The sequence below is a fragment of the Clarias gariepinus genome, chromosome 2, assembly GCF_024256425.1.
Source record: "Clarias gariepinus isolate MV-2021 ecotype Netherlands chromosome 2, CGAR_prim_01v2, whole genome shotgun sequence".
Lineage (NCBI taxonomy): Eukaryota > Metazoa > Chordata > Actinopteri > Siluriformes > Clariidae > Clarias > Clarias gariepinus.
This window is the reverse complement of record NC_071101.1, coordinates 1,920,001-1,935,644: the sequence shown is the minus strand read 5'-3', so window position 1 is coordinate 1,935,644 and position 15,644 is coordinate 1,920,001.

Genomic DNA, 15,644 nt, shown 5'->3' with positions numbered 1-15,644 from the left:
GTCAGAACATCAAAAATATACTTGCGTATTTGCACAACAACAACAACAGTGTCTTAAAAAAAGAGAAAAATCCTTGTTGAATACAAATATACTTGAAAGTTCTTTCTTTTCACAACAGAAGCAGGTCTGTACCCCAGAGGTTCAGGATTGCTAAAAACAAAACCAGTCATTCTCGGGAACAGCAGGTTGAGTAAGGGGAAATTATGTTCTGTTCTGGCAGATGAAAGCATGGCTGTCAGAGAAAAGAGTCAGAAAGTCTAAAGCAGACTATGGGAGGAAGTCCTGGTTTCAGTCCCAGAACTGAGACATGCTGATGCATAAAAATATTTCTTAACATCATAAAAGCACTGGCCAATCTGTCATCATTCCATCCAGACATTACTATCAGTGGTGGTGAAGCTGGATGAAAGTGCAGCCAAATTTTTATTAACACAGTGTTACACTGAACAGATTTACAAGAATCAACTGGAAAAACTGGAAACATGGCTATGAAATGAAAGCATGAGGTAGAAGCACCAACATAAACTACAGGTTCTTCTAAAAAAAATTTGCATATTGTGATAATGTTCATTATTTTCTGTAATGTACTGATAAACATTAGACTTTCATATATTTTAGATTCATTACGCACAACTTAAGTAGTTCAAGCCTTTTATTGTTTTAATATTGATGATTTTGGCATCATTTTTCGAGAAGGACCTGTAAGTAGAGTTCAGGGTCTTGTAAACATTGCAACAGTCTTAATAACCCTGGACAAGGGTTTAAATAGTAGTGGTGCTTGGACTGAAACAAGAGTCAGTTGGAAGCAATTTGCAAGTTACGTACCTCAACTATGACATAAGTACTAAGGAATGCTGGGAAATTAAGTTTGCAAACAAAATCAAAGGTGACGGTGGCTCAGTGTGCCAAGACTCCGAGTTACTGATCGGAAGGGTGTTGGTTTGAGCCCCAGCTCCACAAGGGCCTTAACCCTGTCTGCTCCAGAGGCGCTGTATAATGCGCTGACCCTGCGCCTACTAAAAAATCTGGGACATGCAAAGAACTTATAAACTTATAAATCTATAAGCTAAACTCACTTTTTGAACTTAAACTAAGAGTCTTAAATAATACACAGAAGATCCAAAAAGCATGCTCACACTGGTGCATTATTGGGGGGGGGCAATGATGACAATAGCCTATTCCTGTCTATAATATATAATTCCTGACCAGGCATTTAGTAGGTGATGCTTAATGATGATGATGTTAACGAACATGGTCGGGGTCATCCCTTAAGTCTGCATGAAAGTAACCCCCTGCTGGACCCTCAGGGAATCCCAGCACATTTACTATAACATAAAGGCTAAATATTGTCTTAGCAAGATTACTATAACGCTAGTTTGTTACTCAGACCCGTTTTTTCTACGCTAGTTTGTAATTCTGTTTATATTTATTAAAGAATGTCCCAATAATGTTAAAATAATAAACATTATTGTTTTTCTTCCTGTTGGACTCAGCCCAAACTCTTACAGTAAACACCAAATACAGTCACGACCCGGGGTGGGGGCAGGAGCGGTGGGATGGGGGGGTGGGGGGGGGTACATTAATTTGAATGTCTAGACAGTATTGTGTGTTGTTGGGTCCAAAAGTTAGCGCACTGTAGATACTTGTTGATTTTCCACCCGTTGGATGCTAATCCAGCCAATTGCTCAACCTCGTGTCTCCAGTCTGGCTAACACCAGTGCATGTGTTCCCCACTTCCTAGAAATCATAGACGAGCACCAAGCATGCACACGCACACGCACACACACACACTTCTTTTTACATTCCTCCCCTTCACCATTTCCACCATTTCCATGGCATTATAACAGCTCTATAGTTACACATGTTCCATTTATTTCTCTACAATCCTAGAGTGGAGGTAACTAATAAGAGTTCTAGCGTCTCTTTTAGGGTTTCTGCTTTTTACTATTTACAATAAATAAATATGTTTAGGGGGCTTTCGAGTGTTTACTGTCATGGCAACCAGTTTCTGGATCGCTGTATATAGCTGTACATAAAATTAGCCATATGATAAACAGTGCATGATGTGTTTCTGGGAAATGTGAGATATCCTAGGATACCCAGGACCGGTGGCAGCCCTACACCCAAGCCTGCACTACACTGAGGTTCACTCTCAGAATAAAACACCTGCCCAGAAGGTCGACCAACTGTTATGAAAGATCTCCTTCTCCATCACGTTACCAGCGTATGCTTACACGAGCAGCCTGAAGTGAGTCGAATCTGATTTTTTAGTGGAATGTGACACGGATCTGGTCAGAATGCACAAAGCTGATGTTTTTTAGATCATTTTCGCATGTGACCCATATGAGAACAGGCACTTCGGAATCCATGTGTCTATGTGTATAGAATCCAATTTTGTGGCCCTGCACATGCGCAAGGTATGACATCATCATCCGGTGCTGGCAGTGTGGGGACTTCATAGTAGAGCTACATAGTAAAGCCGCTAGTTCTGAACCTCACAATTACCCACGGCAGAGCTAGAAGTGTTTTATACAGTATATTGTAAACACTTTGAAAGCAAAAAGACTCAGCTCCTCCCCCATGAGACCCCCATCTTTAAATGCTGTTGTTTCGGAGCTTGTAAACATGATTTTCAAATGTACTTCTTTTTGCATTTCTTTTTTAACTGCAAGCATGAAATGGGTGGAAAGGTGAAGGATCATAAGGACTGAAGAAAGAAAACAGTACGACCAATTAACTCCAATTAACTTAATCACACGTGTCCATGTTTGATGGTTGTTTTAGGTTCTAGTCATAAATATTAATGGAGATAACATTGGAGAGACACCTCAGAACATTGTTGGCACACAGCAGTGCTAGCGCAGGGTCACAGTGTGGCTGGCGCTGATCAGCAGCCCAGCGACAGACCATTTCCTAAAAATCAGGGCGTCTTTTTGTCTGGAGACACAAACCGGTGACTCAGCAACTGCTGTCTGAGGTTATTTCTTGTAATGGTTTCTTAAGTCAACGTGCTACAGAAATGATCTAAAGGTGAAAAAAAGTGTCATACTGATGTAAAAACACACTGATTACCAACAGTAATTAATATCAGCTATAAAAGGAAATACCCAGTTTTAGCTATAAAAACAAGCTAAACACCACTTTTTCATGCTAGTCAGTAAAAAAAACAAGGTAAAGTTAACCGTTAGTTTAATTTGTTGTTATACATGTTATACAACATGTTTACTCCCTCCAGTAAATCCCTCCATATTTTATTCTTTATGTTTTATACACGCCAAAGAAGCCGCTTATGAAGTTTATGCAACATGGAAGTGATCAATCTCGCTTCCTTAAAACATTTTGTTTAGTTGCTAACTTCAGCCATTTTGAAAAAATGATTTTATATTTGCCCCAAAAATGGCTACAAACAATAATAATTTAAAATGCAAATTAATATATTTTCTTTACGAGTATTGATTCTAAAATTGGTGTAAGCTATTAGAAACAAATAACCTGTAAAAATTCTTGCCTAAATTAAAACATTCTGTTTTTCGGTAAAAGTATCTTAACAATTTTGCATTTTATAAAGTTATAAAAAATGAAATAAAAAAAAAAAAAGTTTTTCAGTTTTGTGAAAAATTTAGATGTGAAATCTAAATTGGAAAATTTTCATCTAAATGACAGTTAAGATCATTAAAAGATTTAAATTTTAAAAGATGTTTTTTTTTGTTTATCTGATAAAAATATAAATGTGTATGAATATTTACAGTAAACAAAGCATGTATCGGGAGATACTGCGAGAAGCATTAAACATTATGTAAAATGCTGTTTTACGATCATATCTGAAAATTCACTTTTTAACATACGTGAGGATTTTTAGGACCAACACCATGTTTTAGCTGATATTAACATCTAATAGCAAATTCACAAACCCGAAAGGAAACGAAGCACCTTGGCTTATTGTTCAAGCAGACCAAATCCAGATCAAACCAGTATAGATAAAAAGAAAAGCGCAGAATAGAGCTCAGGCTTAATGTAGCTCAAAACTTAAAAAGCCATTAGGGAAACAACTGGGCGAGTCCGGCCACTGTTCTCTCAGGAGTCCAGTTCTCAGCACAATACAGATCCAGCCCTGACCTGACATTCCCGAGGGTCAATCAGAGACTCTACCTGTGTTCCCAGGGTCCTACACTCTCTAGTTCAGTTTTCCCTTAACACACACTAATCCTCTTATTCTGTGAGCGCTTTAAACAAACGCTTTTAGAAAAACCATGGAAATAAAATAACCTGTGTGGAAAATAGAAATAAATTCAAATTAGTGTTATGTTTGTTTATGTCATTGGAAGAGGGTTTTAAAACTTTTTAGACACTACAACACTAATGGTTTTCATTCTCTCAATAATTTCCTCAAACAAATAGAGAGTGTAAAGTGATTTTCAGGTTTCCTTTATGTGCTGTACACCTGGATCATACTGTAGGACCTTACACCTGGGGAACCTACCACCCTGCAAACACAGGGATCAATGCATTTTTACTGTTCTATTACTGTTTCCTGTTTCTAAAGCGCTTTATCCTGTATTCAGGGTCGTGGGGACTGGGAGCCTATCCACCCCTGGACAGGGTGCCAATCCATCGCCGGCACACACACATACTATGGGCAGTTTAAGAACACCAATTAGCCTAATCTGTGGAAGGAAACCGGAGTACCCAGAGGAAACCCACCAAGCACCTGGCAGGGAAACACACCCGGCCAGGGTAAATGATGAAATTAAAGTTAAATGATGAAATATTCGGTTTGGATAATCTCATGTTCAAACTCGCAAGGAAAGTTAGTTAATGAAGTTAATTCAATTTCGTTGTTTAGTTCATTTGGTTAGTACAAGTTATTTTTCTTCCTGAATCACAATATCTGTCCGTGCTCGGTCCACCACCTTACAGTAACTGTAACAGAACCTTAAGTGAAGTGTTGTCCTCCTGTGGCTACGTCTCCACATCACCTCAATCAGAGACGTCTTTTCAATTATAATAAGTACGCAACACAAACTAAATAAAATGTATGCAATTAAAAATGTATTTATTCAATAAATAATATTGAAAACATTTATTTATTATTTATTTATTTTCAGGTTACAACATAAATACAATTTTGTTATTTTTATTGTTTTGGTAATGAATAATTCGTTATATTAAAATAACTTAAAATAACATCTTAATATGATAATGACACTCTTATTTGTTATATTTCACTGATATGATTCGTTCTAGGACTGAAGAAAAAAAGAGAGAAAGTGACGAGGCTGTGAATGAGAGCTTTCTGTTTCATGTTAGATATTTTCTCTTGTTTTCACTTCTGATTAATGAAGGAAAATGAGTTTTACGTCACTTACATAAATTCCCCGTAACTTTTATTTTATAATGATACGAAAATTATCTGTATTTTATTTTAAAGCTATTTAAGACCTCGACTTAAAGAAATACTAAACAATTAAGCAATTTTGCCCCGTACTTATATTACATGACCCTTTTATTCAGAAAGGTTCCCCCACTCCGTCTGGCGCCATGGTAACAAAACAGACAACAGGATACACTGTATATCATCAATCAGAGTTTCGCAATAAAATATTATGTACTTACTGTAATGAAACCCTACATTTTATTTACATTATACTACCTGTGGATACTTTTATAAGGTCACACTCATTTATTTTGAAGAGCTGTTACTAGAGAAACAATAAGATTAATATGATCATGTGATTGGAAGCTGTAATACTGTCAGATCTGCTGCACCTTCAAAAGACAGGCGTGTTTATATACGATGCACTTTCATCCTGCTGAAGCTCACCTCTACTACATACAGTAATGCTTTCATCCCAACACCACCAGGTGGCAACACTGCCTCATGTATAGCCGAACTTACATTAGTTACCAAGTACAGGGTATAAATCTGATGCACCACATCTGTCACATCTGTTAAAAAAAGTACAATACATAACTATATCAACTTCTTAACTGTCATTTAAGACCGAACCCCATCAGATCGAACCCTAACCCTAACCCTTATGCAGCTCATGTCATAAACTCAACCCAAAGTCATAGAAAATAAATTATTTAAAGGTGTATTTGTAAAAAAAAAAAAAAAAAAAAATGTCCATGCATTTTATAGGTCCATATATTATAATTATATATAATAACTCTAAATTTATTTTTAGGTGTTCAAACTATTCAATGAAATGTAAAATTACACAAAAAAACACTTTAACTTGAAATTCAATTACATACAGTCTATATATTTTTGGTTAATTGTACTTTTATTTAAAAAATTCTATAATTTAAAAAATATATATTTCATTTTATTCTATTCTGCCATTTCCTTTCAATGTATCTTTTACTTAAACCGTGCACATTTGATTAAATTTGTAACTTTTTAAGCTAATGTGTTGTAAATAATAATAATAATAATAACAACAACAACAACAACTATAACATCATTGCAGGTTAGCACGCGTGTTGTTGTTGTGTTGTTGGTCTCAGCCTGTGCTCTGGTGTTTCCTCACACTTCTCTCGTTGCACGTTTTTCACACTCAGCTCACTCACTCACAGCAAATCTTCTCATCGGCTCATGAGGATGGACTGGTATGTGAAAATACTGACTCTTCAGGTTACACAGAAGAGTCATTTATTTGCAGTACATGAAAACAAGACGAGCTGCATCAGCCCAGCACACGGTGAGGGGTAGACTCTTATTTTTGTTAAAGTTGGCGGTACGGTGCTGTAGTGGTTAGCACTGTTGCCTTGCACCTCCAGGGTCTGGGTTCGATTCCCGTCTCTGTGTGCATGGAGTGTGCATGTTCTCCCCGTGCTTGGTGGGTTTCCTCCGGGTACTCCGGTTTCCTCCCACAGTCCAAAGACATGCAGGTTAGGCTAATTGGCGTTACCAAAATTGCCTGTAGTGTGTGTTTGTGTGTGTGTGCCCTGCAGGGTTCGGCACCCTGTCAGAGGTGGACCCTGGCTCGTACCCAGGCTCCAGGTCCCCGTGACCCAGACAATAGTTTTGAGGGAGAGCAAGTGAACGGAATGCCATGGCTTTTAGTCCGACAAGGAGGCGGTGTCTCTCCAGCACGGTGTCAATTGTGTGCTGGAAAATAGAGCACAGGTGGGGGAGGTGCTGTTAGCAGCAGGAGAGCAGGTTGGGTGTGAGAACATCTACTCTGGATACTGAATGAGCAAAACAGTGGTGGTGTTCCTTTCAAGATGAAATCTCAGCAGCACACTGACTGAGAGTCGAATACAAGCGAAAGGAGCTATGGTTTAAATCACCGCACTATCCGCCCCTGCCACATGACTAATAATCTAGCACATGTCTCCAAGACCCCCCCCAAATTAGAGACAACCGCACCACTGAAACAAAACACTCCACCCAGTGATAATATGACTATCGCTAAAACTGAAAGTGAAGCCATCCCTAATGTCTGGACTGAAATGATCAACAGCAACAGGAAAACACACATTCAGTGACAACTGGTGAAGTACAAGACACTGATAAGAAAAAGACAGGAGAATTAAACTGGTTTCTACTGCTGTCAAAAAACAACAACAACAACAAAAAAACGTCTTTAATAAAGTATTTTCTGGAAAAAAAAAGACCAGCGCAAAAGGCTAGAAACAAATTAAAACCTAAATGTGCTCTACAATGGAGGAAGTTCAGGTTATGATAGAGGACAGTAGCTGAAAGGAAGACAATGAACAAACCTATAGATGGTGTGGTCTGCTTAAAGATACATGTGATAACTGAGGAGAGTTTCACTTAATATTCATGACGATCACTTTGGACTGGAATTACTTAAAAGGTTTGAGATTCAAGTAACCTGTCATGTGAGTGGAGAACATTGATGTGTGATGGAGAACGTTGATGTATGTTGAGGAAGGCTGATGTGTGATGGAGAACGTTGGTGTTTAATAGAGAATGTTGAAATATGATATTAAACCAATCATCTATTGATGTTTTAATAGAGGATGTTCGTGTTTTAGTGGAAAATGTTGGTGTTGAATGGAGGAAGTTGGTATTTTAATATAGACACTTAGTGTGTGAAGGAAACTGTTGGTGTTTTAATTGGAAATGTTGGTGTGTGATGGAGACTGTTGGTGTTTGGAAAGTCTTGGTGTCCGTTTGAGACTGTTAGTGTTTTAATAAAGAATGCTATTTTTTAAATACAGAATGTTAGAGTTTTAATAAAGACTGTTGGTGGTTTAGTGGAGGATGTTGGTGTTCAATGGAGAATCTTATTGTTTTAATGGAGAAAGTTGGTGTTTTAGAAAATAATGTTGGTGTATGTTAGACATCTGTGTTTGAATGAACATTGTTGCTGTGTGATGTATCTCTTAGAGATATGTTTCAGTCTTTAGTGTTTTCATGGAGAATGTCAGTGTTGGACAGGAAACGGTGTGTGATGGAGAATGTTGGAGTTTTAATGTTGAATGTTGGTGTATGATGGAGAATGTTCATGTTTGATGATGAAAGTTAGTATTTTGATACAAAAGGTCAGTGATTTAATAGAAAATGTTTTTGTTGGAGAATAATGGTTTTTATTAAAGGATGTTGGTGTGTGATGGTAATTGTTGATATCTTAAAGGAGAATGATGGTGTTTGATGGAGAATGTTGGTGTTTTAATGGATAATGTTGATGTTTGATGGAGAATGTTGGTGTTTTAATGGATAATGTGGATGTTTGATGGGGATTGTTGGCATGTGATGGTAAGTGTTGCTGTGTGAGGGAGATTGTGTGTGTGTGTGGTTAATGATGTGCTTTGGTGAGCCAGTATTGCCATATTTCTAATCCACTGTGGGTATTATGAAGTGAACTGGTGGTGTAATACCCGACACGTTTAATTGAAAGTATAAAGTTTTATTGTCCTTGATGTTCCTGCAGCGTTCCTTTAACACATCCTTAAACACATACTTCTCCATGAGCCAATTAAAAGAAGCACGCAAGACTTCACACGATGTGGTAGCAGAAGGAATGAAGCATCTGGAGCTTGGGCCCAGCATGGAGCGCCTGCATCTTAGGCACTTAACACCATCACACCAGCTAACCGCTAACCACTCAGGAAGTCTTACCTGAGCCAGAGAGGAAAAAAGAATGACAGAAAAGTAAGGAAGGGTGAAGAAACTACAGAACCTTCAGACAAGTGACTACAGACACGGGGAGAGAGAGGATAGACAGATAGAAAGATAGATAGACAGACAGTCAGACAGAGAAACAGATAGATAGATAGATAGATAGATAGATAGATAGATAGATACAAGCAGATAGATAGACACAGACAGAAGGACAGATATATATATATATATATATATATATATATATATATATATATATATATATATATAGAGAGAGAGAGAGAGAGAGAGAGAGAGATAGATAGATAGATAGATAGATTAGACACAGACAGACAGACAGATAGATAGACAGGCAGACAGACAGGCAGACAGACAGATAAACATAGACAAATAGATAGACACAGACAGAAGGACAGATATATTCTATATATAAAGAGAGAGAGAGAAAGAGATAGATAGATAGATAGATAGATAGATAGATTAGACACAGACAGAAGGACAGACAGATAGATAGATAGATAGATAGATAGATAGATAGATAGATAGATAGATAGATTAGACACAGACAGACAGACAGGCAGACAGATAGATAGATAGATAGATAGATAGATAGATAGACAGATAGACAGATAGATAGATAGATAAATAGATAGATAGACAGATAGATAGATAGATAGACAGATAGATAGATAGATAGATAGACTTGGCCGACGATACAGAAAAGAAATAAAAAAAAGAGTTAAAAACAAAAACAAATATAAAAAGGAGAAAAAAGGAAACTTTAAGACCAGTGTAGTGTGGGTATAAAAATGATAGAGAGAGAAAAAAGAGCAGAAAGACAACAGAACCAGAGCTCTGAACACTGAACACTGAGTATCAGCAAATGAGAAAGAATCAGAAATATGATAAAAAAAAAAGAGATGGGGGTGTGTGTGTGTTGGGGGGGGAGGTGTAAATTAAAGAAAAGCCAGAAAATTTGACAGAAGTGAATTTATAAATGATGCAATGAAGAAGAGGAAACTGAGTGGCAGAATAATAATTACACACGTTACTGTAGTGGACAAATGATTATAGTCATGAGAACGGAGAAGAGAAGCCCAGAGAGAGAGAGAGAGAGAGAGAGAGAAGAGAGAGAGATGAACTGGGAATAAATTAAAAATGAGACTAATGGAGAAACAACCAATAAAGAAAAACCTGATGAGACTCTCTGAGAAAGACCCTCGCTCTCTGTTAATAATAAAAAAGAAGAACATAGTGATTGGAAGTTTAAAATAAATGTTAAGTAAAATAAATAAATAAGAACAACAAATGAGATTCGTTAGGAGGAAGGAAATTATAAAATGATGGAGAAGAAAGAGGGAGGAATATTTAGGAGATGAGAATACAAAAGAAAAATCAATAAATGATCATTTTTTATTCAGTTTTTACTTTCTTTGTCCTTTAATTAAGTTAAATTAAATATATAACTAGCTATAAAGATAAAAACAGAGGAAAAGCCTATACGTTTTATGTATCATTTTAAAAGGTTTGTTTATAAACAATATTTGATTATTATTATTTTTACTGATGTGTGTATTTTTGTTTGGTTTTATAAATTCCTTGTTTGTAAATAATGACGATACTCCTCAGTTTAATTGTGAGACTGTACGATAGCTGATGTTTATTGTGACTTGCACGGAGTGGACGAACACGAGATCCAGGATGAAGATTAAATAATAAAGGTAGATGTAAAAAAATAAAAAGGACTGAAATGTATCTCTTGGAGACGGACAGAGAGACAGAAAGAAGGACAAAACGATGAGGACATCTGTGTCAAAAACAGAGAGAGAGAGACAGATTGAGGTGGGCCGTCGTCTTCTTCTGTCTAACACTCCTACAGTACGACCTGCAGCAGCACCAGTGTAAACACGTCTCAGTGTGTGTGTGTGTGTGTGTGTGTGTGTGTGTGTGTCTCTGCAGCCTGTTCCACACAGACCCTCGGCGGAGGCGTCACATGTGCGCTAAACGGATCCAGGACGCAACAACTGCTGCCACATTTGGTGCTCAGGACGGGCCAAGATGGCCGCCGCGTCCAACTCTCCAACACGGGCTGTGTTTAATTTCAACAAGGAGCAAGGGCGCATGCTCATGTGGGGCCGCAACGGGCCCTCTGCGCAGATGTTTAGGGGCCTTTGTTATCTGGAGAGCACCGTTAATTGTTTCTCTCCTGGACAGGGTAATGGAAAGGGGTGCCAACATGTTAGTGTGTGTGTGTGTGTGTGTGTGTGTTTATTTGTGTGTGTGTTTGTGGTGGGGTCCAGGATTCCGGGTCTGCTCTCACAGACTGTTTTTATATACGTTATACACCGACAGTGTGTATTTAATTCACACACTACACACTCGGGATTAACGTCTGGTGTGTGGATTAATCCACTGCGGTGCGAGAAATGCTGAATAAATGTTAAACGATATTTAAAGAAATAATCTTATGGATAAAACTAATGATCTCGGACAAATGTCTGTAACTGAAGACGTTATATTCACCCGAGTCTTAAAGGGACGGTTGCCAGTTCCATGGATTTCCATCTGATTTGCAATTGTGAAGTTTCGGTCATCCACTTATAAGTTACATTTATTATTTTTTATTATTTGTTAATACAAGATTAATTTTAGACATTATTATTATTATTATTATTATTATTATATACGGTGGGGGATTTTAAAAAGTAAAACACAAAGTTAGGATCAGTTTGAGGTTTATAAGAAAAAGCAGGTTTATTTATAGATATTATTATATACTTACATATACTGTACTGTATATACTGTAAGAAAAGCAGAAAAAACAAAAAATATAGAGACATTAAACAGACGTACAAGAGTTGAATGAAAACTCTTATTGATTGATTGATTGATTGATTGATTGGTGGTTTAAATATCAAAGTCTAGTTGGGTTTAAACCTCCATAGAAGGAGGTTTTGAAACTAACCGACCTGAAACACTTTTATACCCATCAACTCTACAGTTTCTCTCATTTCCTTCTCTGAGTTTCTGCTTTAAGTAAAAGAAACAGTAAAAGGTCACAATTTACCTAATTTTAGATTTTTCATCTCTGAAGTCATGTTCACAATAAACACCACAACGTCGATCTCTGTATCTGACGTTCTTATTTCAAGTAAACTGTTACAACAGAGGCGTTCTAAATACCAACACTGTCAGGTCCATAAATTTTGGAACAAAGTTTAAACGTTTTTTTTTAGCACTACATTAAAGCCACGATTTTTCAGGTTCATTCAACAAACAGGTTTAAAAGGTCACTTAGTCCAGTTTAGTTAAAGTAAAGCTGTGATTGTATAATTGTGTTGATTTGTTTTTTTTGTCCTGTGTTTGTTAGATGTCGTATGTTGCGGATGGCTGTGAACCAAATTGCCCTTCAGTTTATGAAGTTACGCTTGAACCTTAATTCAAGGAGTTACAGCTGTTTTCTACACCATCAGGTCAAATCTATTAAAAAACTCATCTTTATTCCCAGTTTTCGGCACCTGACTGTAAATAGAGATGTTTATTTTAGACCACTTTAATTGGTTACCTAAGGAATCCATGATGTTATCTTATAGCTACTTATACTTTGGAAATACTGTGAATTCCAACAGTCTGGAAATAAAAAATAATAATTTCACATCACTTTATCCGAATCCAAGCGTTGACCCGAGTGATGTACAGCAGGAAGGAGTTGAATAACTAAAAAAGCTGAACATATTACAGAGCGCCTTTAGGTTTAACATAACAGCACAAAACACATTAAAGTCATCAGTTATACAGAGTATAGATTCTCTTATTAAAAGACAGGGAGGACACGTGACACAAAAACCAGAGATGAGTTACACTAGTAACTAGTCGTCTTTTATATGGGAATTACAGTTTGATGTGTTCAGAATAATCGTGTTGCTGATGGACTGGAGAACCAGAACGGAGAGAGAACTTCAAATAAACAGTTATTTTTTGTAAAATACTTTTATTATATTTTCTTTTGAAGATTATTAAAGATATTAAACTGTTGGTAATCCATCAATTAACTGATAGATAACTAATTATATGAATAGAATAAAGAAGGAGAATCTTCAATGTCTTTAATAATCTTCACAAGTAAATACAGATCAGATTGTCCTGCACAAGATCAGACTTTCCACTTTCACCCTTAATAAGGTGAAGAACCAAAAAATGATTACCAAAACTAAAATTCACAAAAAGATTTATTTGTAGAAAAAAAACAAGGATAGAGAAAAATTATTATTATTATTATTATTATTATTATTATTATTATTATTATCATTAAAAAGATAAGTATTTTTGTTTATTGTATTTTTTTTTTTTTTATGTTTAAATAAATTATGTGGCTTTAACTTTATCTGCACCTTTAACAGGTGAGGAACCACTGATTTGCAACATAATTGTAAAATTTTGAAAAAGAAAAAATCACACAAGAAATATTTCAATAAGCAAACGGTTTAGACAGCACTCAGGTACGTCTACTCTAAACTCTAATCTAATTAATTATAATTATAATTTAGTCTACTTTGTTCTACACAAACTTGTTGACGTTAAATAAGAAAAAATTAAACAAAATCAACATCAACAACAAATCACTTGTCCTGCACGTATACTGCAATATTTATAAAGTCTCGTTACACTTTTTCTAAATCTTTCCTCTGTTAAAAAAATATATTCACTCTGAATAAATGCATATCATTTGAAGCGTTATTTGTTTTCACACCAGGGAAAATTAAAGGGACGGTTGGCATGGCGGTCCATGGTTTTTATTTTTATGCAGATATTAAATCGAGGCTTTATTATTTCTGTATAGTTAATAAACTATAAATAAAAGAGTCAGTGTGTAATTATATATTAGTACATCTACAATGTAAGAAAAATGTGTGTGTGTTCTCTATGCACTGAGCATATATCGTGAACTATTTCTGATTATGTTTGTGTAAGAATAATAATAATAATAATAATAATAGTAATAATAATAAAAGCATGGTTCTAGGATTTTCTTTATTTTTAATAAAGTGACAAAATGTTCACCTCATGTGGTTAATGTGACACACACACACACACACACACACACACACACACACACACACACACACTGCTAGCATTCACTTCGTCTGTGGCATTGTAACATCACAAAATCTCAATTAAATAATTAATTAAAAGTCAAATCTGATGTTCAAAGAGATTCGAGTGGACTTCCAGAGCAGGGAGTCGAATAACGACTTCACCCTGTGTAGTGCGCTCCATGTCCAATTATAAGCCGTTTAGTATGTATGTACGCTGACTGCATGTGTGTGTGTGTGTGTATGTGAGAGAGAGAGTGTGAGAGAAAGAGAAAAAGAGATTCCATTCCAATTATTCCAATTAACACGTCCAGACGGCTCATACGGCTCAACGTTCATCATTAAAAGCTCCAATCAAACGCTGCAGTGACGCACACCTGCCACTAGAGAGCACTTTGTCACTAGTGAAGAAAATTAGTGAGGACCTTGTGTACGGTCAGACAAAGAAACACGGAAAAGTTATTAAACCTTCGATTAAATAAAATGTGAAAAGCCTACAAGAGATGTGTCTGCTTCCAAATTGTTTGTTGAATTTATTATTTTTTTTTTTTATGAATGAGTTTATATTTCTTTAGGCAGTGATGCTCTGTGAAACACACAGAGATACAAGCCCATCATTTAGCATATTTAAAAGAAGAGTGTATATTACTTGAGTAGGTCGGTTTAGAAGATGGACGGATTTCTCTCTCTATCTGTTCCCTCTCCTCTTTCCGTCTTGCTTCTTGCAGGAAGGTAAAGTTAGCTCGCCAGTGTAGGAAAATTCAATCTAATTTTCGTAATTTTAATCACGTTATAACTATGACGTAATGACATTAGTGTGTATTGACTTCTGTAGTTCCTCGACTTGGCCCTAACAGAAGCCTAGAAACATTTCGAACATGAAAGTCTAGCAAAGCGTTTATCTATTCATTGATGATTGAATTGTTCAGACCCGGACTCTCGTGTTTTGCGTACTGTACCGCGTCTCGACTATTAAAGTCCATCTGTGTATTTAAACAGGAAGGAGTTTGGGGGGGAGAGTAAAACACAACAGTTTTCAAAGGAGGATGTTACAAGGTGGTGTAGCGAAGAGAAAATGTGAGCAGTTTCTGAAGGTTAAATGAGTTGAGCAGAGGTCACAGGGCTTCACCACCGCCGCAGAGTCACATGACGTCTGATCCTAATACCAGTAGTTTTATATCACAACTAATGGATTGTCTTTTTTTCAGTTGCTTTAAGTTCAGTCTAAGGTTGGCCATGGTTTCAAATCCGTTTGTTAAGTTTTGAAATAATAATAATAATAATAATGATAATAATAATAATAATAATAATAATAATTATTATTATTATTATTATTATTATGTTTTTAACTATTTTTAATCTATTTTAATGTTAAATTGAATGAAATTTAAATTTTGCATATTGACCTTTGTAGTACTTTATTCTTATGTTTAATTCTGCATTTTATATTGTTT